Source organism: Giraffa tippelskirchi, chromosome 8 (genome assembly GCF_054371585.1).
Source record: "Giraffa tippelskirchi isolate mGirTip1 chromosome 8, T2T-mGirTip1v1.2.pri, whole genome shotgun sequence".
Lineage (NCBI taxonomy): Eukaryota > Metazoa > Chordata > Mammalia > Artiodactyla > Giraffidae > Giraffa > Giraffa tippelskirchi.
In genome coordinates, this window is record NC_137282.1 from 5,960,620 (window position 1) to 5,988,572 (window position 27,953).

The window sequence follows — 27,953 nt, forward strand, 5'->3', positions numbered from 1 at the left end:
AAACCACTATACCAAATTACACACCTGCCATCCATATTTACCTATTATGTTTTCAATAGTAATGCCAAATTTCCCTTCAGAAAAACACTATACCAAATTACACACCTGCCATCCATATTTACCTATGACTTTATCTAAAAAACAAAACAAAATAAATAAACAAAACTTCAAACTACAACCTTTCCAATCACAGTATCATCTTAGAAAATATCTTAGGAGTCATTTTTTTTTCCCCAATCTCCTACACATTTATGGACCCTTTTCATAGTGCAGCCCTGATCTGCGGTATCTGTCCTATAGTTGATAGAAAGTAAGGACAGAAAATAAAGGATTATTTAATATATCCCTAAGCCACAAAGCACACACTCTCTCAGCAATGAAATACTGCTCAAACAGTTTGAAAATGCATCCAGAATTGAGAGCCACACTGGAAATGAGGAAATCTTGGCAGGCTTCCAACAGACTTGACACAGGTCACGAAATGAGAAAAATTGTCTGGTCCTTCTCACCTGGAATGGGTTTGCTCTAGGTGTTAGCGCTGGGTATGTACCTCTCACCCTATGCAGCTGTGCAACAGCTTGGTTTTCTTTGCCTTTGGGAATTCTGCAGACAGAGGTGGGGTGGTCAGTGAGAGAAGATTGTTTAGAAACAAGAATGAAGTACACAGTTTTACATTTCTAGCTCACAGAGGTGTGAGTTTAACTATCTGTGTCTTCTGTTCCACCCAAACTCTTACAGATTTCATCACTGAGTCCTTGTGATTCTAGAGACACTGGGATTTAGCTGCTTGAAGGAGAAATCGACCTTCCACTGGTTAAGCTTTCCTTGAGAACCCTACAGGTTAGATAAAACACATTGCTGGATGTTGCAGTGGAGAAAAAAATTAACAATACTCACAGGTGAGTGAAGCAATAGAAATCTATAAACAAATCTATAAATATGTAAATCCTGCAAGTGATTGGCAAATACAACGGTGACAGCAAAGAGAAGGGAAGATTAATTCTGCCTGGGGTGAGAGTGAAGATGGACTGTAAAAGAAGGTGGTATCTGTAAACCCTGGGGAGGCCAGGTCCTCTGGCCCAGCTTTTTTTTTTCCTTTTCTTTTGGTATAGATCTGATAAATAATTTACATCATGGAACAATACCGTTATGAAAATCAGTAATTCGCTTTATTCTTACACACACTTTCTTAAGGGACTTACAGACTCCATTTCGGCTGCACATACATGCACAGTCCTCCCAGGGAGAGGAAGGAAAAAATTAATTTTCTAACACCTTCTGCTTTGGGGAACTGATTGGACTGGCTGAGGGGAAGGGCTCTGAGCCCAAAACTTTGGGCTTCCGGAACTGCAGGGGGCCTTTCCAGGGTCTGATCTTGGAGTCTTGGGCGGGAGGGTGGGGGGAGGCGGGAGTAGTATCCCACTTAATCATCCTCTGGCAAAATAGCCAAGCGCAATACTCGGCACCCAGTGGACCATCATCTGTCGAAAGGATTTCAAGCATCCTCCTTTCTTCCCATTAGAGGTTCCTCCACACATATCCCCACTGTTGTGCTGCTCCGGCCAGCTAAATTCGGTTCTGATCTCCAGAGTTAGAAAAACAGGAGCAAGGATCCGGCCGTAGCATGCTGAGAGTGGAGCTATGCCAGGAGGTGTGAGCGAGGGGGGCGAGGGCGGCGCGCCGAGCGAGCGCTCGCGCCCCAGCTCCGCGGCTCCTGCGGCCGTCGCTCAGCCCCCGCCCCCTCGCTCCCTCGCCGACCCCCGCCCGGGAGGCAGGAGGGCAGCGCCCGCGCCGCCGAGGCTGGGCTCCGGCTGTCGCGCTCGTCCCCTGCTGCTCTTGCAGTCCCCAGGCACCTCCTCCCCCCTCCTCCTCCCCGGCCCGGCTTTGGAGGCGATTCCCCTCCAGCGACCGAGCTGATCGCTTCTGGGCGGGCGGCGCTTTGTCTGCTCCCTCCAGCGAGGCTCCGGGCCCGGCGCCGGGTCTGCAGCGGCCGCCGCTGCAGCGGGAGCCCGGCGGCGCCTCCTCGCGCCCCCAGGGGCCGCGCCCTCTCCCCGCCGAGGCGCCGGGGGACGGCGGCCCAGCCACTCACCGCCCGCGTCCCGCGCACCAACGCCGCCGCCGCCGCCGCGGGAGAACCGGCCCACCCGGCCGGCCCGGTCCGAGGCAGGCAGCCCGGCAGGCATTCGGGCGGGGACGGCGGCTGCTGCGGGTCTGGCAGCGCGCACGCCGCCCCGCAGACGCACCCAACGCCTCCTCCGTGCGCTGCGAGGATGGAGCAGCCGCCCCGGCCGCGGACTGGCGCAAGGTAAGGTGCAGCCGCCTGTTGCTTTTCGCCCAGCGCCGCGTTGGCCCCTCAGCCCGGGTACCTAGGCCGTCCCTCCCCGGAGCCCGTAGAGAAGAACCATCACCCCATTTCTGAGCCGTGTCCAACCCCCAGGCTCCCTGGCGCAGATCCTTGGAGAGACCCCCTCCTGGCGAGTGGCGGGAGAGGTGGTGGTGGTGGTGGTGGTGGGGTTGTCGACCCTCTTTGCTCACGTAGCGCTGGCTGCAGTGCTACAGTCTGCAAACTTTTGTGCCCCCTCGCTGCGCGGCGCTCAGCCAGTGCGTGCAAGTTGCACGTCTAGTTCTCGCTTGCGCCCTTCCCCCCACCCTCCCCCCCCGCCCCCCTCCCCGCCTCGCCGGAGGCATCTGTCTATTTCTCTGTGTGTTCTTGCCAGTCGACTTTTCGCTCCCTGCAGAGGGGCGAGGGTCTGGGACCCAGCGGTGCTCATCCTGCCTGTAGGGGTTGAGTAGGAGCCAAGAGGGTGAAATAGAATTGGTGGGACGTGGGGGGGAGGCTGCCCCCCTCCCCCCGCCCCGGGGTTCCATCCGGCTCGGCGGGAGTCGGTCGGTTCTCCCGTGTGCCACCCCCAACTCGGTCATGAAACCCTCGGAGTGGTTTGCGGCTGTGCGCCGTGGGAAGGCAAGTGCAGATCCGGGTGGGTGAAGTAAGTGGTTTGGTGGGGGGTGGCAAAGGTGGCCGGCGGGGTGTTGGGGGGGCGGTGGGAGGAAGCTGAAGGTGGAAACGGATCGGGTTGAGGGGAGACCCAAATGCTCGGCTCAAGTGGGCGAGGGGCCGGCTCTCCAGCCGTCTTCTGGAAATCTGAGTGTGGAGGGCACCGACTGGGTGTGTAAATACGGCTGGGGGAGGGGGCGGGTATCCGGGGAAGCGCCGGGGGGCAGACCCCGGCCGCCGAATGCCGGGCCCGGGGGTGGGGGGCGTGGGAAGGCCGGCTTCTGGATGCCTGGACTGGGGCGATCTCCGTCTCCGGGTGGAACAGACCGTGTCCGCTGGGGTCTTGGGCAGTGATTGAGTGGTCGGGGGGCGCTTTCCCAGCTCCAAGGGGACCCGGCGCCCCCTCTCCCCCAGCACCCACGCTGCACCTTTCCCCTTCCGCAGACCGGCCGGCCGGCCCACGCCCACCCTCCAGCCCGGCGCCTGGGAGTTCGGGGTGTTTCCGCAGCCGCGGAGTGGGAAGGGGATTCCGGGACTCCGGGGGGAGGCTTGTGTGCTGCTTGGGGAGTGTCCCCCGCGCCTGGGCGTGGAGACCTGGGTCCCAGGCGGTGGGAGGACGGCGCAGGGGCCGCGGCTGCAGCGCCAGCCCCCTCCCCCGCCTCCTGCGCCTCCCCCCTGGGCGGAGTGAGCAACCCGGGGAGCCCCGAGCCCCCCGGCGGCTCCGGAGCGCTGATCCCCGAGGGGATGCGGCGAAAGGCGGGGCGCGGGGCGAGGGGGTGCGGGCCTCGGGGGAGGGTGGGAGGGGAGGCCTGGCTCCCAGACCCGGGGCCCCGGGCAGAGGGGACTCTGTTCACCTCTCTGCCCCCAGGTAGACCCTCTGGGCTGTTCCAGACGTCTTGGCCGATGCGGGAAGGCGAGCCCCTTTCCTTCTTGGCACCCCAGCAATCTGGTGGGGAAAGCCGTTGGGAGGGGGGTCCCTAGAGCGCTGTGGAGAAGAAAGGGGAGCCCCCCTCACCCCGCGGCCCCGCGGAGGCCGGCGGGGAACTCGCTAGGCTATCCAAGGCCTGGCAGCTCCTGGTTTAACCCTTCCTCTCTCTGAGTAAGTGCACGCCCCTCTCCGTGTGGCGCCTTCGGCTGAGACTCCAGTCCCGGGTCGTTTCCTCCCGGCTCCAGAGAAGAGGGGTTTGAACGTTGCCTGGGTCTGGAGCGCCAGAAACCCTCGGGTCCTCCCTGCGCAGCTCTCGCACTTGCAGGCGCGGAGGGGGACCCCTGTCTCGTCCCTGCGGTTCCCCTGCAGACATCTCTGGATCCCAGCTGGGAGAACTCCGCGCAGACCCCTCTTTTGGGCCCCAGGTTTCGGCCAGACCCTTCTGGAAGAGACATCGACTGGCCCGCACTCAGGGAGGAGTCCTGAGTTGGGTCATTCCCGTCCATCCAGGGTCCCCCTGCGGCCGCACGCTCCCTGCGTCCCGAAGACAAGCTCCAGAGCCCCAAACAGCTGTCGGGGGGTGCCCTGGGACGAGGCTGGGGTGCAGCTTCTGAGCGCGAAGGCCACACCCCACAGGCCAAATTTGGTCTCTTCCGAATTCCCCTGCTCTTGAGGTAGGATCCTAGAATTAAGTCCCTTGCTCAAGCTCACCATTGAGCTTTTGACTCCCAGAACCTGCTTCTCTCTGGATGCTTATGGCCTGTTTGTGTTCTGCTCACTTGCTTTGCTTGTAGAAAGAGACAGAACGTGTCCTTTGGCAACTCTTTTTAAATCATTCGTTTGGTTGCGGTGGGTCTTGCTGTGGGCAGGCTTTTTCTAGTTGCGGGAGAGTGGGGCTCCCTTCCTAGGAGAGTGGGGCTCCCTCCCTAGGAGAGTGGGGCTCGCTCCCTAGGTGCCGGGTCCCCTCAGGCTTCCGTAGGGGTCCCTGGAGCCTCAGGCTTCCGTAGTTGTGGCGCTGGGCTTAGTTGTTCCCTGGCATGTGGAATCCTCCCAGACCAGGGAGCGAACCTGCGTCCCCTACGCTGGCAGCCAAATTCTCAACCCCTGGACCACCAGGAAGGTCCCCTTGGCAACTGCTGAAGGACTTTAAATCCGCACTAAGGTGCCTGTGCAGGTTGCTGGGGAGATCTTCTGAGGGGCCAGGTAGCCGGGACAATTGCCCACACTGGCCTTTACCCTGTGCCGGGCTCTGATGATTTCCTGGGCACAAAGCCTCACAACCTTGGAGGAGAGTTATTTTGGAAACTAAGCCATGGAGAAAGTAATCGGTTTGCTCATTGTCACCCAGCCAGTAAGTGGTGAGACGGGTTAGTCTTTGGGTGGAGGACAACTCCTGTGTCCCTGCTTTGAACCCTAATTGCTATCAAAGACCCTTTGTCCACAGGATGTGGGTCCTAGTCTTCTACTCCAACTCAGGGCCGTGTTGGCAGCGCCATGCTGGCCTGTGAGGCTCCTGGGGCTGTGACACTGATGGGTCTCTTGGGGCGTACCTCGGCAGGGTGGGATCCAGCACTGGAAGAAGATTTAGGGAATTGGCCACCAGGACTGGACTTCTTTTCTAATTCTTTTGGAGAGTGTGCATGGTAAGTCGCTTCAGTCATGTCTGACTCTTTGTGACCCCATGGACTGTAGCCCGCCAGGCTCCTCTGCCCATAGGATTCTCCAGGCAAGAATACTGGAGTGGGTGGCCATGCCCTGCTCCATTGAATCTTCCAGACCCAGGGATCGAACCCGTGTAAATTATGTCTCCTGCATTGGCAGGAAGGTTCTTTACCACTAGCGCCACCTGGGAAGCCCCTTTGTAAATGTGAGATGTGTAATGGGGATATGAGTATGAGCAGGGTCTGCTCTAGAGACACAAATCGTAGGCACTGGATTCTGCAAGAGTCTATTTCTTGTGACTGAATCCCAGAATATCAGAGTGAGAGCCTTCTCAGTTCTGTCCCTCCCAGCCCAGAGGCGGGAAGGAGATTCCCTGATGAAGGTCATTTTTGTGTGTTTCTAGCACCGCTAGTACTGGAACCACCGTCTTCTGACCCTTGGTTGAAATAGCCCATGTTGATGCACACATGCACTGGGCTCACTGCATTTGTTTCTCAGCATCTTAAAATTAATTTGTGAAAAATTGATTAGGGAAAAACTTTATTAAAAAAGTAGAGCTCTTCACTAACTTGGCCTAAATGCCTCTATCTGCATAACCAGAAAAAAGCCACCATTGTTGAGTGGTTAAACCACCACAAATGTGTGTCTTTTGCCAAAAATTGCAGTAGACCATTTATAAGTCTTCTGATAAAAGACTAACTGTGCAGGCTTTTCAATAATTCCAACGACAATTAAAGGCATTCTCAACCATTTTAGCCACGTCCTTCTGTCCAGTGGAGTGGCTCTGTCCTCCCACACCCCCAGGTATTTGTGAAAATAAAAGAAAATGTTGGACCTTAGAGGGAAAAATCCTTTTGGGTCCAATGAAGCGATTTGGTGTTATTTCTCCTGGATTTCTGATCATTGGTTTCTGATTTCTGATCCTAAATTTTAGGCTGCTGTCAACTTGAGGCAAAACCACATCTTTCTGGTGGACATACTTGGGACTCAGAAATGGACATACTTGGGGCTCAGAAACAGGAAATTACTCTTTGCCGCATCTCACTCACTGAGCCCCTTTAACAAAGGGGGCTTTCTCTAGCAGTTTGGGCATTCCGTATGCCCCTGGGCGTTCTTGTAGGACAGAATTCTGATTCCTAAGAACATGCCCTGTCTTCTCCCCTGCAGCTACAGTATCAAGATGCTCTTCCCCTGGAGCTGAATCAACAAAAAGTAAACAGAGAGGAAATTGGGAAAGCCTGTTTCTCAGAGTCACACCGAAGCGGGGGAGGTAAGAGTTGCAGGCAGATGGTGGAGATTTGGTGCCTTTTATGTCCCCTGGAACAAGCTTTTCACCCCTGTTGCTGTGACAAGCCAGGATGCAGGCCCTTAGACAGCAAGGACACCCATGTGGGGGTGAGGCAGGGGTGAGGCAGATGGAAAGAGGCTCGGATGACAGAGGGCTCTGGTGTGCCCTGCGGGATGCTGTCCTTCCCCCCCCACCTCCTCAGTCCGCCCTTAGGGCTGGGCTGACTGATCTGAATCCCAGAGTCCCTGGTTATCTCAAGGGAAATATTCGCTTTCTAGAGAGTTCATTAGAAACGCATATTGCTTTTACTATACGTAGGGAAAAGTGTGTACCGAAACCCCAGTCCACAGGGAGAGCCCTGAACCTCAAATCATCCCAGAAGGGTGATCTTCTGAAGGAGGGGTTGCTGCTTTAGCTGGATTCCGGCAGTGTTGGAGCAGAAACCATGTGGCATTGAACCAGGCATGACAGCCTCCCTGAGAAGGGGTCTCTCTCTCAGGAACCATGGGAGGAAGACATCGTTCGCCCTGGGCGGACACCCTGGTTTCCAGTTCCTAGCTTTTCAGGGATGCCGGGAGCTTCCTTGTCTCCTTGTCCCTTGTGTGGTCCACATCCCCTCTGCTGACTTACACACTCACTCCCCATGGCCCGCACAGCGCTTCTACGGGGACAATTCATTGGGGGTATATTTATCTTAAACCGTATAAACACAAGTTTGTTGCTGCTGCTAAGCTGCTAAGTCACTTCAGTCGTGTCCGACTCTATGCGACCCCATAGATGGCAGCCCACCAGGCTCTGCTGTCCCTGGAGAAGAACACTGGAGTGGGTTGCCATTTCCTTCTCCAATGCATGAAAGGGAAAAGTGAAAGTGAAGTCGCTCAGTTGTGTCCGACTCTTCGAGACCCCATGGACTGCAGCCCACCAGGCTCCTCCGTCCATGGGATTTTCCAGGCAAGAATACTGGAGTCGGGTGCCATTGCCTTCTCCGCAAGTTTGTTGACAGAATAACAATTATTATTGAGCAACATGCTCTAGGAAAAGGTTATGAAACACATGAAACCTTTTTATTCGGAACACAATGAATAACTATTTTTACAGAATACATAGTAAGAATTAAAATTCTCAGTTTTGGTGAGATAGGTAAAAATGAGAGAATCAAGAGCCAGAGCATCTGAGTTTGACCTGTTTTTATTAACAAGAGAATCCGAATAATAAGGATCTGTGGAATTTGAAGGTGATGACAGGGGGAAGATAAGGAAAAGAAAATATAGCCAAGTAGAACCTGAGAAGCTATTTCTTCACTGGCTTTATTTTAAATAAAAATATAATATCTTAATCTAGATTTGAATAATCCACAGGATTTATCTTCAGATTGTGGCTATGATGAGCTTTATTCTACAAGTGGCTGGGAACCATAATGGCAGCTCTTTGATCTGACATACTGGTATATACTTATCTGTGCTTTGTAAAAACTTGGTGAATTAATACATCACAACATGACATGTAAAATGGCCATTTCATGTAAGAATGAAGTCTGAAACCCTCTCAAGACCTGACATATTTGGACCACGTTTTCCCAAAGTGAGTAAGTTAAGAGTAAGGACTGCATAATACTTAAAATTTCTTTAAAAATATGAATTAAGTATTGAAAAGGGCTTCCTAGGCGGTGCCAGTAGTAAAGAACCTGCCTGCCAATGCAGGAGACTTAAGAGATGCAGGTTCGACCCCTGGGTTAGGAAGATCCCCTAGAGGAGGGCGTGGCGACCCGCTCCAGTATTCTTGCCTGGAGAATCCCATGGACAGAGGAGCCTGGTGGGCTACAGTCCATAGGGTTGCATAGAGTTGGACACAACTGAAGTGACTTGGCGTGCATGCACGCATGTACTGAAAAAGAACCACTCTGATAAAGACTTTTTTCTCTCGGAGGATAAATTAACAGATATTATAAAGTTTATGGTTTCAATTTCTCCTAAACTCTCTGAGCTGCTTTTTGTGTTAATACTTGTCCAGGGACAGGTTTTGAAAAAAGGATTTGAGACAGTGTTTGAAAAAGGATTTGTGCCTCTTAGTAGAAGTAAAATGGAAACAAATATAAAAAATAAAAATATATAATATTGTGAGTCACTCTTAAGCAGGGAGTAACACAAATTTAGATCGGTTCCTTCTTTCTTTCTCTTTTTTCCTGCCTTCTTTCCCTCTTCTTCTTTTCTTAGATCATTGATAGACTTTTCAGTCTGCGTATAAGTCAGTCCCTTGCTGCAGGAGATGGCTGTTTCAGGATGCATATTTCCCCTGGTGGGAGGAGGGAGAAGGCACAGGGCACTTGTATATTTGTCCAGAGCTAAAGCACAAAGGTCCTTAAGTCACACTGACTTCTCCTCGAGTCTGCCCTCAGTTCTGATCTAGAAGAGCAGTGCTTGTATAGGCCTGCATACAGAGGGCTCACCCGAGTAGCAGTGACTAAGCAGGATCCTTTCTGTGGCTACACTGGGAATTTATGCTCTGTGAGGAATCCTGGCCCCAGCTTGCTGACCTTCCCTAGACATCTGGTCATGAGGGATTAACAAGCAGGAAGGTTTGCCATCCTTTCTACAGATTATATTTAAGCTTGGGTTGTCAGAGTTATAGCATCTCCTGCCGTGGAGTGTATCAGAGTCATTTATTTGGGTGGAAAGTCTGTTTTTTAGGTGCTTCTCAAAAGCACTTCCTATCAACAGAATGAATACCCTGCCCCAATGAAAGATAGTATGCAGACCCTTGGTGTGCAAAGCACTTGCTACAAAACTTATGAAAAAGGGATGGCTGAGAGCCCACCAGGTCAGGAGAGAGGCCATGGAGAATCGGTGGAGGTGGGGGTAGGAGAAAAAGGAGGGGCAGTGGCAAGCATCAGGGGAAATGGACCACCCAAAGGAAGAGGGCCCAGCAATCAGCACAGGAAGACAAAGAGATACCTGGCTTAAGCCCAACCCAGAGGATAAAGAAAGGCATAAAAATAAGAGAAGATGAAGAAAGCTGATGGGACTGATAAAGGCCTGGAGAAGAGGTGTGCAAGCTGTCAGTAGTGCCCCTGAATAATTCCTCAAGGTCCGGATCAACTCAGTGGCAGGCTGAGACCTCACCCAGAGGGCAGGATTTCTTTCCCATGTCCTTTGTCCTTGGCGAAGGTGGCTTCTGCAACACCAGGCCAAAGCCTCTTAATCTTATTTATGCCATGGTACCCTTTGGCGGTCTGACAAGTTTAGGGACCCTAGAATGATGTGTTTCAATGTATACATTGCAATACGTAAGGTTATAGCACAAATCTTATTGAGACCATTTTACATGCTACATAAACCACTGTGACCGACTAGCGTCAGTGTAACAAGATCAGATGTAGACCAATAATTGGGTGAGTGTGATGCTGCCTTGGGTAACTGCAGGCCTGAACCTCGATAGGAAAACATCCCATTTGTACGTTTGGGTGACAGTGTCGTGGGCACGCGTACTCCATCTAAAGTTTGTGGCCTGCATTTATAATAGAATGAGATGCTAAATTGTAGCTCATTGTCGGGAAGCACATTCGTGACTGTTGTATTCAAGTTCATGGATTCTTGGAATTCTGTTGATAGACGCCTTGGAGAGGTCTGTGGCTAGGGTGACCACAGATGATCAGGGTACTTTCGAGAATGAAAGAGAACCTAGTTGTTGCTGTACAAAGTGGGTGTGAATCAGGATGGGCCTGGGCAAATGGTAACATAAGGTCCCTCAGCTGCTATCCACCGCTTCCCTGGTGCTTCAGATGGTAAAGCGTCTGCCCGCAATGCAGGAGACCCGGGTTCGATCCCTGGGTTGGGAAGATCCCCTGGAGAAGGAAATGGCAACCCACTCCAGTATTCTTGCCTGGAAAATTCCATGGGCAGAGGAGCCTGGTAGGCTGCAGTCCATGGGGTCGCAAAGAGTCAGACGCGACTGAGCGACTTCACTTTCTTTTCTTTCTTTCAGCTGCTATCACTTCCCCAGGGGTCTCTCTCTCCAGATCAGTTTTCACTTCTCTGGCCCAAGGGATTGTCATTATCTGCCCTGTTCCCAGGAGTCATGGTGGTGGCTACTGATGGGTGTTGGGAAGTGGAGAACAACTCTAGCTGAAAGAAGCCACATGGCAGGCCACAGCCAGGCTGAAGGAAGCCTTTGTAAGGACTGGACAATGGGCTTCCTTGGAATAGCTGCAGCCTTTGGGTCCTGGCTGGGTGAACGCTGGCCTGCATTTCAGTTCCCGATTGCTGCCTTGGCCGGATGTCCTGAAGCCTTGGCCAATTTCACCTGACGTGAGGCTGAATTATTAGACCATGGTACATTTCAGCTGGAAGTTTCACCTTCTCCAACAATCTTTTTTTCGTTTTTTTTTTTCCAAAGCAGAGTGGCCACAGTGGCTTTGCAAGGTTCACTTCCTGTCCCTGCCCATCCTACTTACCAGGAAATGGCCTCAGTGCAGGCAGGTGGAGGGAGGCCCCGTGGGAAGAGGCCAGGACCTGGAGAGTTCTTAGACTGGATCATAAGACCTCAAGTGAGGGAGGAGGACCGAGGTCACAGCGTGTTCCCTGAGCAGATGGCTCGTGTTGTCCTGTGCTGGGGGAAATGACAGCAGGTCCCTGCTTCTAGAGATTGCCTTGTGTCTGTCTGTTCCAGCTGGTGAAGTGGAACCAGCTCGGCAGTAGGAAAAAAAGACTCTTCTAAGAAAGCCTTTGGCTCTGCAGGTGGTACATGGCATCTCAGAAACATTGTCTTTGTGTGCATGTAGAGTATTCGACTGGGAGCCGGGCAGCCTGGTTCTCGGTCCAGCTTTGGACCTTACCAGCTCGGGGTCTTTGGGCTGGCTAAAACGATTGCCTTCTGCTCTCCTTCCTTGGTGAGAAGGTGTTTGGAAGCCAGATGGTTTCTAAAGCCCCTTCCAGCACTGTGGTCTGCAGTGGCATTGTTTCATTTATACTCCCGAGATGGGGCTCCCTCTGTAAGATGGTTCAGGCTCACTGCTTTGCGCCGCCTTCCTTAGGTAGCACAGATCCAACAATGACAGGTGGAGACTCCCCACCACCCTGAGGGGCTGCAGCTCGAGTGAGGGGATGGAGGAGAGGATGCCGCAGGCACAGGGATGGAGTCGGGATAACTCTCCTCGCAACAAGAGTCATCGCTTGGGAGAGACAGAGGAGGAGCTCCTGAAGTGTGGACTGTGTGCTCATCTCTGTCTAACCCTTTATAACTGTGGAATCATGTCCCTCCCTGCTGAAAATGGCTCAGTTACTCCTGGTTGCCTCTAGAAGAATTAGATCCTTATGATGGTTCAGTAGGTCCTTCATCACCTGCCTGTGTCTTCAATTGGCATTTTCCTTGGTGCATCTGCACCCTGAGGCATTCAGGCTGGTGTGTTTGTACTAGTTAGCATGGACAAGGCTTCACACCTCTCAAACTCTGCACTGGGTGGGGTCATACGGTAGCTTGACATCAGCTGTGGCAGGCCTTCTGCACCCCAGAAACTGACTGACATTTTAAAGCAGGGCAGTCTTCCCAGAGAGTCTACTGTTAAAAATGAGTAGCTCACACCACAGCCCCTGCCCCCACCCGAAGATTGCACTTCCTGCCACGAAAACTCCTCCATCTGCTGTTACCAACTCCTGACAGCTCATCTGTCTTTCTTTCCTTCTCTCTTGCTTTCCCTTCTTCTTTCCCTCCCTTCCTTCTGTCTAAGGGTCCATCCAATCCACCTTCTCATCCAGAGGTCGCCAGACTCCATTCTCACGCCTCTTCTGCCACTGAAGTTGTGTCAGGGAATCTGGGAGGCTGTCCTAGCTTTAACATTTAACACGCCTCTGTTTTTCCTACATCAGATGGGTGTAATAATTGGTCGTCGTGAGGCTTAAGTGAGTTAGTATGCATAAGGCACTTTGAATAGTCTCTGATGCATGGTAAGTACTACTGAAGTCTTTGATTTTAGTATTGATCACCACATTGGGGATTGCTTACTCTGTGCCCAGCACTGAATATTGCATATATGGTCCAATAAAACAAGCACAAGAAAATGTCAAAGAGACTTAAACAAAGCCTGGTTAGTTCTTCCAAGCATATCAGAATGGACTTTACGGAGCCAGGGACATTTGAAAGGAATCCAAAAAGATAGATGATAAAAACCTGTGTAACTGGGAAGACAGGTGGCAGCCTCTCAGGAGAAGGAGGGTCCCGGGACCAGAGGCACCCGCACCGAAGAGAACAGCCTGATATGCGAAGGCTTTGTGCGGCTGAGTGTGAGCCGGTGGAGGGAGTGGGGCTTCGATCGTGTCTGGATTATGGGTGAAGTGCCCCGCGGTCCCCTCTTAGCCCTGCCTTCCTGTTGCCCGCAGCAGCACAGGTCTAAGCTTCGGATTTTCCAAAAAAAAAAAGTCAGACATCTGGATTTGCATGCAAAAGCTCCTGATGTTTAATGGTAGAACTAATTCAATTAAAAAAATAAGCAAAATAAACAAAGCAAAGCACATCGGGAGGCTGTGTCCAATCTCCTGTAACAGACAGGGACTCGAGATCCCCAAACTGTCCCCGTAAGGTTGCAGTTGAACACTGGACTCAATTTTGAATGCGGTTCTGACAGTCGCATCCCTGGTGGCTCAGATGGTAAAGAGTCTGCTGTCAATGCAGGAGACCCTGGAGAAGGGAATGGCGATTCACTCCAGTATTCATGCCTGGAAAGTTCCACGGACAGAGGATCCTGGAGGACTACAGTCCATGGGGTGGCAAGGAGTCCGACACGACTGAGTGACTGACACTGATAGTCGCTGTGTGGCCACAGGTGAGAGGCCCCTCGAGGTCTCGGAGTTCTGGTTTTCTGCCACGTGGCTCTGCTATTTCTTGTCCTGCCGGCCTGGCAGTGAGGAGCCTTATGGACTATGGAGATACAAGCCTTTGCAAAGTACCAGACACAGGTTAGAATTGTGCCCGGGGCCCCGTGGGCTGTGGGCAGAGCCCTGTGCTCAGTGCAGCCCAAGCTTGATCCCATCTCATTCATCCAGAGCTGCCTGGGTATCCTCACCTGCCTTTTTAATTTAAATGATCGATGGGGGAAGAGAAATGTAGGAGTGTTTTTTCTCCTTCATTCTGTTAAAAACATCGCAAGGAGCTTGACGTGCCATTTTGAAAGGCTGGATGTCACAGATCCAGCTGAGAGCTATTCATTGCTTCTGCTTGGATTGGAGGTTGTGGGGAAGAGGGGGCCGCGTGTGGTGACTGTTCCCGAGGTGCAGTCAGCCCTGTGAGGTGTTAGGTGGGGTCATGTCAGGATCTGCACTTACATTTGTGCAGTTTCCCCTCTTTCGAGTCCTTTCCCTTCCAGGTCGGCTTTGATCATGTAGGCTTTTACGGAAATGATCATACCCGAAGAGGAGAGTGGAATTATTTTCAGTTGAGGGAGCTTGGTGGATGCTGGCTTTTGTACAGAAGAGAAGTGGACAGGCCCCCAACCTACTTCATCAGGCCTGGTGAAAAGCACTCTGTCACTGCAGCTTTGTGAAAACTGGCTTCCCTGATGGTCCCAGATGGTAAAGAATCTGCCTGCAATGCAGAAGCCCCAGGTTCTATTCCTGGGTCAGGAAGATCCCCTGGAGGAGGGCATGGCAGACCACTCCAGTATTCTTACCTGGAGAATTCCATGGACAGAGGAGCCTGGTGGGCTACAGTCTATGGGGTCGCGGAGAGTCGGACACTACTGAGCGACTTCACTTTCACTTTTCACTGTCATGCACTGGAGGAGGAAATGGCAGCCCACTCCAGTATTCTTGCCTGGAGAATCCCAGGGACGGGGGAGCCTGGGGGGCTGCCGTCTGTGGGGTCGCACAGAGTCGGACACGACTGACGCGACTAAGCAGCAGCAGCAGCAGCATAATGCCTTGAATCCTGTTGTTACTCTGATTTTGTGTTATCTGTATTCATTTTGTGGTATTTCCTAATTGAACTTGATCATGAGACGCTTCAGAGTTGCAGGAGGGCCGTGAAGTCAGGACACCTGTCTTTGAAAGTCGCATCAGAGCTGGATTCTGGCCCCACTGCAGAACACTGCCGCCTCTGCTTCAGGAGCTGACCTGAGACTTGGTCTGCCTCAGTCTCCTGCAAGCTCCAAGCCACCTGGGCCCTCAGGACTGAGGTGTCTGATGCTGCTGCAGCTCTCACCCCCTGTTGGTGCCTGTTCCTCACCAACCTCTGCTGGAGACAAACAGCAGAGAAGCCAAGGGCTTACTCTTCTGAGGTGGATATGAAACACTTGCATATGTGCATGCGTGCTAAGTCGCTTCAGTCGTGTCTGACTCTTTGCGACCCCGTGGACTGTAGCCCACCAGGCTCTTCTGTCCACGGGATTTTCCAGGCAGGAATATTGGAGTGGGTTGCCATTTCTTCCTCCAGGGTATCTCCCCCACCCAGGGGTTAAACCCGCATCTCTTACATCTCCTGCATTGGCAGGCAGGTTCTTTACCACTAGCGCCACCTGGGAAGCCCTATGAAACACTTAAGTCTATAGAATTAACATTATGGGTCAAATAGCATATTTACTGTGAAGGAGGTGTTGGAGCCCCAACCCCTAATGTGATGGTGTTTGGAGATGGGACCTCTGGGAGGTGATTAGGGTTGCGAGAGGTCAGGAGGATGGGGCCAGACAGTGAGAATTCGCTTTCTCTCTTTCCATGGACACACACCCAGGAAGGGCCACGAGAGGATACAGGAAGAACAGGGTCGTCTGTGACCCAAGGAGAGGGCCCTCACCAGACACTGCCCACGCTGACACCTAATCTTGGACTTCCGGTCGCTAAAACTGGGAGAAACAAAATTCCTATTGCACCGTCTATGGTATTCTGTTATGGCAGCCTGAGATGGCTAATGCAGGAGGTTGCTATAGATTAGCCCAGTACCTAGCCACCTTGTGAACATCTCTGGGAAAAGATGTGCCTTTTTCATAGCATGATATCTGATGCTCACTGCCAGCTTGGCACTTAGTAGGCACTCAGTAACTTCTTGTCGAAGGAAAGAATGAATCAACACTAATGAATGAAGTGGGAAACATTCAGTTGATAAACGAACATTTGGAAAACAGTTCATTTGAGTGTTGGAAATTTCCTGCAATTGTGGTTTTGGAGATGAAGGAAAAATAATTCTTGTAGAGAAGAAGCTATGAGTAGTCTGAGGTTTTCACGTGTTCACCCCACATAAGGTCTCCTGGAGCGATTCTCTGTAAGAAAATGCTGAGTTAAGCTCTTGACCTACCAAAACATTATTACCTTTAGTTTAGTAAAGTAACAAAGAAAAATCATTTCTTTATGTGAGAATCTTAGGACCTCAAAATTGGAAAGGACTTCCAACGTCCTTTTTCACTTTAAATACCCAGTGGACAGGTTGTCATATAAAGATGTGAATTTTTTCTGACAACATGGTGGCTCTCGAGGTCTTTCTTGTTCCTCCGAGAGATCCCGTTCCTCCAAGAGATTCCTCAGACACTAGGAGGACTTTGCTCCATGGCTTTTGCCATTTGAGAATGGGGATGCTATTTCCTCAAGATGCTCTTCATCCTTATTCATTTCTGGGTGCAGATGAGTTCAGGATGTGTGGGTGTGGGATTTGAAGAGTCTGACGTGCTTAGGTAACAGTTGGCGTGTCAGTTGTGTAATGAAGAATATGTATTGACAATGTTAAATTGTGGGCTGAATCTTGTTTTTGGTGCTTTTTTTAAAAAAAAAAAGAATAAAATTTCTAAAAGCAACAGCGTTGTTTTTAAGCCAGGGATGTTTCTAAATGTTGGGACAACAGCGCTGAGGAATGTGGGCTTCCAACATCATGACCCTCTTCTGCCCAGCCTGGTTGTACTGTGTGAGCCCCACTTAACTTTCTTTTTGATTGGAAGGCGCTGCGCTGTTTCTAAATACACATTCATGTTGTACTCGACCGATGAAGGGAAGTGACGTCAGAAATAACTGGTGACATTTTAATTCACTTTTCATATTGAGGGTGGAAGAGCCAACTGGTTTCTAAGAAAAATTAATGGCATTTTATTGAATTGCTCCCCAGGCTCCAAACTCTTTCAGTCACTGTCAGCTTCCAGGGCTTTCTCAGGTGAAGCTATGGACCATCACTTCTGTTAACAGCCACGTTCCCTTCTCTGCCTTTGCTGTGTGCTGACAATAGCAGAGACAGAAATACAGAGAGACTTTCTGCTATTCATTTGTGGGCGGAGAAGGCAGTGTGAGGGTGACCCTGACGGGCGCTAGGTGACACTGTGGATCCTACTAGAAGCAGGTGCCCTGAGTTAAAAACACATGGATATTTGGAGTCCTGTAAGGCTTGGGTAAGGGGGTTCTAACTTTTTATCCTGCAATGTGTTATTTTGGCAGTCTAGTGAAATCTATGTATCGCTTACTATTTTTTTTTTTACATTTTATTTTGTTTAAATAAAATGTAAAAAAAAGTTAAAATGTAAAAGGTATGTAGAACTACAAAGGACAAAAAAATACAGAAACACACTGATTTTCACAGAACTTACAGCCTTATGCATGGCCTATATCACTGCCCAGTCTGTCACCATATTTTAAAAGTTACTTTAAATAACACACTTTAATAGTTAGCTTAACCATCAGATGTGTTTGAATTTGCCTGATAAAAACTTATAGTTCATTCACCTATCATATTTCAAAAAACAATGCTAACTTATAAAGAGTTACAAATTCTCATTTTTGTAAAACTCTAACAAATAAAGCTGATTTCTTCCGATGTATCCATGAAGGACAAGCAAGTGTAGACAGGTAAGGCCATAAAGCATGTTCCGTGTCTGGATCGCCAGGTGGAGAATCCACCTTACCCACAATGACCAGAGTAGAAATTGACCAAGAGTTACCTCTGTGTTATGAGGTGCTATGCATGTGTGCGTGCTGAGTTGCTTTAGTCGTGTCCGACTCTTTGTAGCCCTATGGAGTGTCACCCGCCAGGCTCCTCTGTCCGTGGCATTCTCCAGGCAAGAAAACTGGAATGTGTCATCATGCTCTCCTCCAGGAGATCTTTCCGACCCAGGGATCTAACCCACATCTCTTAAGTCTCCTGCACTGGCAAGTGGGTTCTTTACCACTCATGCCACCTGGGAAGCCTATGAGGTGCTATAGTCAGGAAGAATCAACTACCATAAAGTTATGATGTGCATAAATGATATTTCAGGATTTCTGAAATAACTGTGTTGATATGAGAAAAAAAAAAGCTGTGATTTTTATTGCTGATATCATATGTCCTGATAATAGTCATGTAGTTTGTTGCTTGCCTTGAAATTTGACGTGAAGTGAAGTGAAAGTCACTCAGTCGTGTCCAACTCTTTGTGACCCATGAATTGTACACTCCATGGAATTCTCCAGGCCAGAATACTGGAGTGGGTAGCTGTTCCCTTCTCCAGGGGATCTTCCCAACCCAGGGATTGAACCCAGGTCTCCCACATTGCAGGCAGATTCTTTACCAGATGAGCTATTAGGGAAGCCCTGAAATTTGAAGGACATGCTGAATTTCAGCTGGAAATCAGTGGAGAAAAAAAAAATCAGAAAAGACCTTCCATGATGTGGATCCCTTTTATTCTAGCCACGGCTGTAATATTGAGGAGTGGTGGATGGACCCTGAGTGAAAAACCTCTGTCTCAAGGTGTGAGTGAACACCTGATAACAAACAAAGCAGTTTTCGGATGGATGCAACCTGTTAGAAGGAATTTTAAAAGAATGTCATTTTCTGTTTAGTAGTTTATTTAGCAAACATTCGAGAACTTAACCTAAGGAGCAGTTGGCTTCGTAACTGGTCCCTTTGGAGAGAGATGCCATTGATTTTATTTAAAATAGTGTTGGGTCTTCTTTGAGAGCCAGTAGTATAAGATTTGGAATATTCTTATCAGTGCTAGTTCTTGAACTGTTTGGGCTGGTTTGAAATAAGCCAAAGTCATTTGAAAGGGATGCTGCTGGAGGTAGAGGGTGCTCAAGGTGTGTAGACACCAGACTGGGAGTTGAAAATCCCGAGGCTTCTTTTCAGAAGGGACTTGTCAGCTACCCCGAAGGCTGTTCCATCATGGGTGGAGGTGGGGTAGAGGTGAGATCCAGAAGAAATTGAGTGTCCAAAATGGGAGCATCTTTGGAGTCAACCTGTGGTCCTCTGGAATGACTTTATACACACATTTCTATCTATAGAGTAACGTTCCAAGATGGTTTAAAAATATTCAGTGACAATGTTCGGTGTCACGGTTTACAGTCTTGACCGCACTGCACTGTCCAATAGGAACATAATACTAGCTACTTACTTAATTTCAGCTTTTCAGTAGCTACACTCCACATGTAAAAAGAGAAAGGTGAAATTAGTTTTAACATATATTTTACTTAACCCAATACCTCCAAATTATTATTTAAGCATAAAACCAATTTAAAATGTATTAAATATTTTTCACACCAAGTCTTTGAAATTTCATGTGTATTTTATACCCCGCAGCCCATTGCATTTTGGACACTGAATTTTCATCGGGATTATTTGACCTATATTTACATTTCATAAAATGTACTGTTGAAAATCAGATTTGCATATCCAAGTTGTTTCAAATATATCTAAACATCTTCCAATAAATGAATGAGTATTAGTTTTTGAGTTTTAAATAAATCACAATTAAAATTCAGCCTTTAGCTTCTCGGTCTTGCCATTTTAAGTGCTGGAAGCTGGTTACTGTACTAGATGGTGCAGGTCCAAATTATATGGGGCATCATTGGAGAGGGGTCCCTGGACACAGAACCCACAGGGAAAACTCAGTGGGAAAATTACAGAGAGAGGCTTGTCCTTCCAATTCTTTGTTCTTTCTGTGAATCCGTTCTACTTGTCTTTTTCTTAATCCAGTATTTTTCCAAAAGCTCCTGATCTTTTTTCTAAGATCTCTCTTGTAACCAAAGGAGATTACTGGTCACCTACACCCAGGGGCAACCTGCCCCCGTACCCTCTGCTTCCTGGGAGGAAGATTCAGGGCTGGGGCAGGTGGCAGGAAGCTCACACCGCTACCCCAGGGTCTCAAGACTGAGAGTCTAGTTCCTGACGCTACACCGCATGCCTGTGTCTGTCGAGATACCTCTGATTCTGAGAAATTGGGCGAGGCCCAGGAAACTGCATTTTTATCAAGTCTTCCTCGCTCTGCCTACCTTCACCCACCAAATGATTCAGGATATCTTCATCTAAGAACTGCTGACCTTGGCATCCTTCCCACCACTGTATCCTTTTTGCTGGTGGTTCATAGGTGTGTTCTAAGGACCCTCTTCCTCAGGAGCCCTTGTGTCTCCTTAAACTGAAGAGTTGTAGGCCCTGCTCCAAACCAGCTAAATCAGAATATTTGAAAGCATGGCACTAGGAATCTGCATTTTTAACAAGCTCCCTAAGTCATCCTTATGCCTACGAAGCCTTATACAGACCCTCCTGCTTAGAAATATGGAATTCTTCAATTCCAGCTTTTCTCATTCAGCCTTCCCCCTCATGTCTGACCTTTAGAAATACATATGCCATTTTCATTCCACCTCCCCTGTGTTAGGGTTATTTCACGAATATGCGTTTGTTCCAGGGACTGAGGAAAGAAAACTACAGACCATGAGATCCTGTCTGACTGTGGAGAGCTTGCGGACATGGGGGCAGAGACAGATCTATGGAAAACTGAGGTCACAGGGAATTGCAAGTGGAGCGCTACATAAATGTGCAGGACGCCAGGAGGGTGCCGGGGAGAAAAGAGTCATGCGTTTACAGCTGGGCTGTGAGTTGATGAGGATGGCTTCAAAAGGGCTTCAGAGACCTGTTACCAACCAGGGTTCTTGGCCTCCTCAATCAATAAAAATTGATCAGAGGCCAGACAAGAAATTCAGACAAGGCTTTATGGGGGTCCCTGCTGCATAGTGGGGAATGAAAACAAGTAACAGGTTCGTTTGCTCACTCCCTGACGAGGCTGAGCCGGTTCCTTACACAGGGTGAGAGCAGGGGTGGACCCGAGGGTCGGGCTGGAGGGGTGACTTAGGTGGTTTGACCATCCTTTGGGTGGTATTGAGGGCAGGGGGCAATGTGCAGTACTCTGCTTTCATACCTGTCCCCAGCTCTTCACAAGTGGCGCTTGGGTTTTTGGTCTCTGTGTATCTTGTTGTCCATAATTTGCCCCAACTGCTCATCTGGCAGTTGTTTTTAGTCTCTGCCAGTTTCTTTGTATTTTGTTGCTGGAGGAGACGTTTGTCCAGGTGTGAGCTCTGCAGCAAAGGGTCCCAGGCCCCCCAGGTACCAGCCTGGCTCAGACTCAGGGTTAATTGAGGAAAGTTACCATTGCGGGGGTTTCCATCAGACAGAGGAGGGGGGCACCCTGATGGCTTAGTATGAATTATAAAGTGGGAAGGGGAGCAGGGCCATCACAAATGACATGGCCTAATGGATTCATCGTAGGAATCAGACCTCATGGAGTCCTGAGAGAAGCTCAGGATGCAGGTGTCCACAGGGCACAGGAGGGAGCAGAGGAAAACCGCTGCAGGGCCCAGGGAGGGAGCCGGCGAGAGCTCCAGAAAGTACAGCGTCTCCTAGTGATGGGCCTGAAGTTGCTCTAAGTCAGCAGGGCTCGGAGAGGGAACCGCGAGATGAGGGAAGCAAGGGCCACCAGAGCCTGGGAGAATGAACTGGAGCCCCTGCCTGTGGGAGAAGATGGAGGAGCTGAACACACACACTCAGAACCACGGGCCACCTCCACACTCAGCACCGGGGGAGCCACCACCTGGGAGCCGCCACAGGGCTGCCCAGTGATGCTGTGGCTTCACTTCCATTGCCGGGGTTCACACGGATTTCTGCTGTGGGCAGTCTTCACTTGCATCCCCCAGGCTAGGGAACTCTGGAAAACACGGGCAAATGAAGCAAAGTCAACACAACATAAAACCACTGCAGCTGGCTTAGGACAGCTGTGTGGGGTGGCTCCATGGAGGAAGGGAGTGGGCGGTGGGTGGGATGACCAGCCTCAGTCAGTCAGTTCAGCTGCTCAGTCGTGTCCGACTCTTTGCGACCCCACGGACTGCAGCGCACCAGGCCTCCCTGTCCATCACCAACTCCTGGAGCTCGCTCAAACTCATGTCCATTGAGTTGGTGATGGCCATCCAAACATCTCATCCTTTGTTGTCCCCTTCTCCTGCCCTCAATCTTTCCCAGCATCAGGGTCTTTCCAATGAGTCAGTTCTTTGCATCAGGTGGCCAAGGTATTGTGTTTCAGCTTCAGCATCAGTCCTTCCAATGAATATTCAGGACTGATTTATTTTAGGATTGACTGGTTGGATCTTCTTGCAGTCCAAGGGACTCTCAAGAGTCTTCTTCAACACCACAGTTCAAAAGCATCGATTCTTTGGCGCTCAGCTTTCTTTATAGTCCAACTCTCACATCCATACATGACTACTGGAAAAACCATAGCTTTGACTATATGGCCCTTTGTTGGCAAAGTAATGTCTCTGCTTTTTAATATGCTGTCTAGGTTGCTCATAGCTTTTCTTCCAAGGAACATGTGTCTTTTAATTTCATGGCTGCAGTCACCATCTGCAGTGATTCTGGAGCCCAAGAAAATAAAATCAGTCACTGTTTCTATTGTTTCCCCATCTATTTGCCATGAAGTGATGGGACTGGATACCATGATCTTAGTTTTCAAGGCCCTGCTAAATTCATAAGGACTTTACTTCTGGGTAGCAACAGCTTATACGTTGCAGGAGTAACATGATAAACGAACGTTCTTTAAGAAAATAACTCAGGCAGTGGTTCTCAAACTTTCCGGCATCAGAAAGCTTTTGGGCTCTCAACTCTGATGGAGGATCTCAAAGAGGTTTTGTTTACATGGGTTATGTTGTCCATATTTACTGAATACTGTAAATTAGAAATTAAAACTGGGAAATTTTAGAAATGGTTACTAATGCATTGAAACTAACAATAATATGCACATTATATATTGGCGTAAAAACATTTTTTTATGAAAAAGAATTTATTTTCCAAAACAAAAGTTCAGTGAGGAGAGTGGTTTCATTTTAGGTTTCTGCACACCATGTGAATATCTGATTCCCGCACCTGCTCCTGATTCACTGCTGTGAGAGCCCATGGCAGAGAGCCTTGGGAAAACCCCACAATCCACTTGTGACAGATGAAGAGGAGAAAAGATGGATCATGTGTGTAGTATCCTGTCTGTGGTATTATGGAAACAGTCACCGTCATATCTACAGTCCAGTGCTGTCTGCAGTAGTATGGAGAGTCTCATCCCCCTTCATCCCTGGGAAGGGTCCTGGGGGCCCCACGGAGCACACACTCACTGGTGAGCAGGCAGTGTGACCAGATATTACGAAGGAGGCCTTGTAACAGTGTGTAGGGAGGTGAGGGCCTGCCTCAAGGGATATCAGCGGGGATGAGAAGAGGGGATGTGGGGAGAGAGGCTAAGCAGACAGATGCCGCAAAATGAGCCAGCTGATGTGGGGATGCAGGAGGTGAGAGGCCCTGAGTGTGTCCTGGACCAATGGGGACCTACCAGCTGCTGGTACCCAGCCCCGAGGCAGCCAGGCCTGTAGTTCAAGGGTCATAGATGAGGGGAGAAAGGAAGTGGCAGACCCAGCCCTGTTGTCTGCAGGTCTAAAGCTGCCCTCTGTAATCTGATCGGGGCTTCCCTGGGGCTCAGTGGTAAAGAATCCACCTACCTATGCAGGAGATGTGGTTTCGACCCCTGGGTCAGGAAGCTCCCCTGGGGAAGGGAATGGCAGCCCACTCCAGTCTTTTTGCCTGGGAAATCCCAAGGACAGAGGAGCCTGGCGGGTTACGGTTCATGGGATCACAAGAGACGGACACGACTTAACGAGTAAACAACAACAAATATTAATAGTATAATTACACACTGGCAGGAATAGTAGATGGGCAGAGATCCTGAAAGTGTTCCAGGTTGGTTGTGGGGTTCATGGAAACAGGGTTACAGGAGAGATGGTTGTTTGGTGAGTGGCAAACACAGTGGGCAGGAGGGGAGCTTTGGAGAATGCCCTTCTCTCTGGGACACATTTGTGGTGAAAGAGTGTTCAGGAAGCATGCAGGAAGCAGGGACGTGGTTTTTACATAATGTAAGTATGCATGTGTTTACGTGTGTTGTATACATGTATATAAATATGGTTTTATGTGTGTATATGTGTGTGTGTAGGTGGTTTTACATATAAATAGCTATGTAGGCTTAGCATGGGGAATTCCAGAGGGGTGGAATGAACTGGCCCAGGCATCTGAATTTGTGGATGAAGGTCCTGATTCACCAGCAACTCCCAGCGTGGCACTGGACAGCCCACCAAGCATCTCTGGCTCTCAGTCTCCTTGTCTGGGAAAGGTAGAGGGTGAAACGGCAAAAGTCGTGTGATCCAGTCCAGGTATTTTGCAGACCACGAAGAGTCATCTCCTGGAGGACACAGCGGCTCCATCAGTGTCAGCGTTGGCTCTAGCAGCATTGTCCTGGCCCCGGTTTCAGCCTTGCCTGCTGAGGGGTTGGGAAATGAATGGAGAGCCCATCCACCCGGTGTCCAGGGACAGCAGCTGTGTCTCAGGAGCGGCAGGTCTTGTCGTGTTTGAATGTGACCCCCGGCTTGGCCTGGCAACCTTGGCGTCTTCTTATTTCCTTGGTACTTGAGAGAGCTTTTTGTGCTGTGCCCACACATACCCACACGTGCCCACGAGTGCACACAGAGCTGTTGGACCCACTCTGGTCAGTATTTCCCCAGACTACAGTGGAAGTTGTAGATGTGTTTTAGATGTGCACAATTTTTTTTTTTGTATTTATGTGTACTTCGATAGTATAGAAAAATAGAGCAAGAATGGCAAAACTATTTATATTGGTATCATTTCTTAGGATAAGAAGGAGTTTAAATAAATAAACTGAATTTTTTAGAAGATAGCATAAATGCTAGCACAGGTAAAACTGGGTGTATTAATAGCAAAATTCTTGATGGTACGATGTGAGTGACTAATATGTGGGGAACACTAAATTGCCTTAACGAGCCTTTTAACAAATTCAGACAAGGAGACAGTCTTATCAGGTGATCCTTGACTCTGATACTTATGTTGGAAGTGTTATTCATCATAGATTTGGTATTTCAGCCTAAAAACTCCTTTTGGGGAACCTCATTTTTTTTTTTTTTTTTTGGCCATCCTACAAAGCTTGTGGGATCTTAGTTTCCTGACCGGGGGTTGAACCCAGGCACTCGGTAGTAAGAGCATGGAGTCCTAACCAGGGGATTCCTCTGGGGACCTGTGTTTTTCTATCTACTTTATACTGGTCACGTTAGATGCTTAAAACATTAGACTTTAACCTGGATTTAACTAGAGGAGAAAAATCAGGCAACTTAAAATGAAGGGAAATTTTTTAAAACAACTGGCCCTGTAGTGTACAAAAATGTCTTGTCATAAAACACTAGCCCCCCCCCCGAAAACACACACACACACACCCGCAGAAAGCATGGCTGGGTAGCCATTCTAGAGTAAGGAGACTAAAGAGGTATGACAACTCAACATAATGTGTGGTTCTTGGTTGGACCCTGATTCAAAAATGAGAAGTTATAAAGAACATTAGGACACTTGGGGAAATTTGAAAACCAATTGCTCTTTAGATAATAATAGAGTTATCAATTTTAAATTTCCTGAGTGTGATAATCATCACATAGGGGACTATTCTTGGTCTTAGGAGATTCATGCTAAAGTATGCAGGGATGAAGTACATTAATAATTAACTCCCAAACAGCTCAAGCCAAAATACACATACATCCACATATACTCATTTGCGCACATAATGCCCGTATACACACACACACACACAGATACATACACACACAAAACACATAGGGGCACACATAGATACAGACATGCACACATACATGCCCATATATACACACAGATACAGAAACACAAACACACACATATGCACATACATGCACATAGACATGTACACATATATGCCCATATGCACACAGATACATATGCACACAGACACTGACATGTACACATACTTGCCCATACGTAGACACACATGCATACCTTCACACATACACACTCATGTACAAGGAGAGGGAAAGCAAAGGTGACAGAAAATTGTCAGTTCATCCAGAATGCTCAGGGTAGCAATTCTTGTACTCCTTGGTACATTTAGACTTAAATTTATTTTTCAAAATACAAAGTTGGAGAAACTATTAGACTTTGTGACATAGGGAAATCTCAGCAATAAGCTAAGTCTTTCAGGAAGCAGATCAAACAGTAAGTGCTGAGAATTTGGATAACATTCTCTCAGTCTTATTAATGTTACCAAACCAGACTTGCATGCACTCCCCCACACACAGTAAAGCTGGTCTATTGACACTGGGTTGTGGTGAAGGAAAGTGCAGCCTTTATTGCAGGGCACTCGCAAGGAGAATGGGCAGCTCACACTCAGAAGATCTGAATTCCCTGATAACCCTCAGGGAAGGCGTTTTAAAGGCAGTGTGAGAGAAGGGCTGCAGGGTGGGCCATCAGCTCAAGCATGATTCTCAGACTAGTTGGCATTAAGGTGAAGTTTCAAGCATCATCAACCTTCTGGTTTCAACCAGTCTAGGGTCTGTGTTCTTGTGGCCAGCAGTTTTCATCTGAAGGGAGTCTGCTTCCTGTAAAAACAACTTAGGGACCTGTGTCATACCTTTTTCTACATCTTTCAGGGAACTGGGAGTGGTGAATCCCCCGTCTGCCATGTGGCAGATTTATAGTCCAAACTGCAGCCAGTTCCCTAGCCCAACAGCTACCCTTGGTTTCTACCTGTTTGCATTTCCAATCATTCACTCTTGAGTCAGCTTTTTACTTGAAAAGACAGGCACACAGGGGCTTATACACAGTTTCAGGAAGGAGTGGACTTACATTGTGCAGAAAACTGCAGCTGCTCCACAGCTAAGAGTCCTTCCTCCAAGTAACTGTTAGTCATAGTCGGTCTCTGGTCAGCAGAGCCAAGGATGGTTCATGGTGACAGCCCAGATTCTAGTTTGCACAGGCTTTGCTATGACAGCTGATCAAACAACACTGTTAATACAGAATAGCCTCTGGTATAATAAGAATTTTGTGAATTCAAAAGTCGTTCAGTAAATGCTCACTGAGGGCCTACATGCTCTGGACATCATTCCTAGGGGCTCATGGGAGACTGTGGAGTCCTGTTCCTCGTGGAGACTGTGCTCTCGGTGGGGAAACAGAAATATCTAGGTAAGGAATGAGATGAACTGAGTAATTTTAAAAAATCGCTAAGTCTTAGAAAGAAAAAGAAAATCATGAGGGAACATGACAGAGGGTGATGAGGCACATGAGACAGGATGGTGGTGGCCTGAAGGCGTCTCTGGGGAGGTGACCCATCGCTAAGATCACTGGGAAGAATATTCCATTTTACATGTCTCTGTGATGGATTATTCCTCGATTCTTCATTCTCCCAGCCTTCGAGTTTGCCCCTGATGTCAAGGTCAAGGATCTTCTGGAACCCACATGTCTGCTGGGCTGCGTGGGGTCTGTCTCCTGGTTCATCCAGGCCCAGTGGCCACAGGGTGGGGCCAACACCGGCTGTGCCCACGTCCGCGTTCCTGTGTTGATGCCGGCAGATGTTCTCTGTGCGCTTTCCATCTTTATGATAGACTTTTAAGAAAGTTAAATCTAAAAACCACAGAAAGCCCATCATTTGCTCACACTGACACTCGGTGATCAAAGTGAGTTATTGTCCCCGAATAATGCTGCAGGAAGCCTTCCAACCAGCAATGTTCGGTAACGCCACACTGGCACCCCTCTGAATTACTATCTGCTTTTGCTAATTCACTGTGACAGGTTTCTAAAGCAATTTGAGTTCATGTAAAAGCAGTGACAGGGAGATTATTCAAACTTGCGTAAAGGAGGGTGGGGGACAGAACTGATATCATATTCTCCTTGTAGCACCGAGCATGATCCATTCGGTATCATTTCCTGGAGGCATTAAATCTGTTTTCTTTTTCAGTCATCTTTTCAGTTTCATCTGATAATTATATTCTATC

General features: G+C 49.0%; 1 protein-coding gene across 6 annotated transcripts in view; it reads left to right on the forward strand.

The window, feature by feature from the left end:
* Positions 1–27,953, forward strand: part of LRRC3B (leucine rich repeat containing 3B) — a 112,549-nt gene that overhangs the window by 18,009 nt on the left and 66,587 nt on the right. For 2 of the 6 annotated variants that reach the window (XM_081521113.1, XM_081521109.1), the window contains one exon: positions 739–899. The gene's annotated coding sequence lies outside the window, so the exon portion shown is untranslated. Of the gene's footprint in view, positions 1–738; positions 900–1,564; positions 2,306–3,040; positions 3,167–4,433; positions 4,598–6,752; positions 6,856–27,953 lie in introns of those variants that run through there. The other 4 variants (XM_081521112.1, XM_081521114.1, XM_081521116.1 and 1 more) reach the window with 4 other exon arrangements.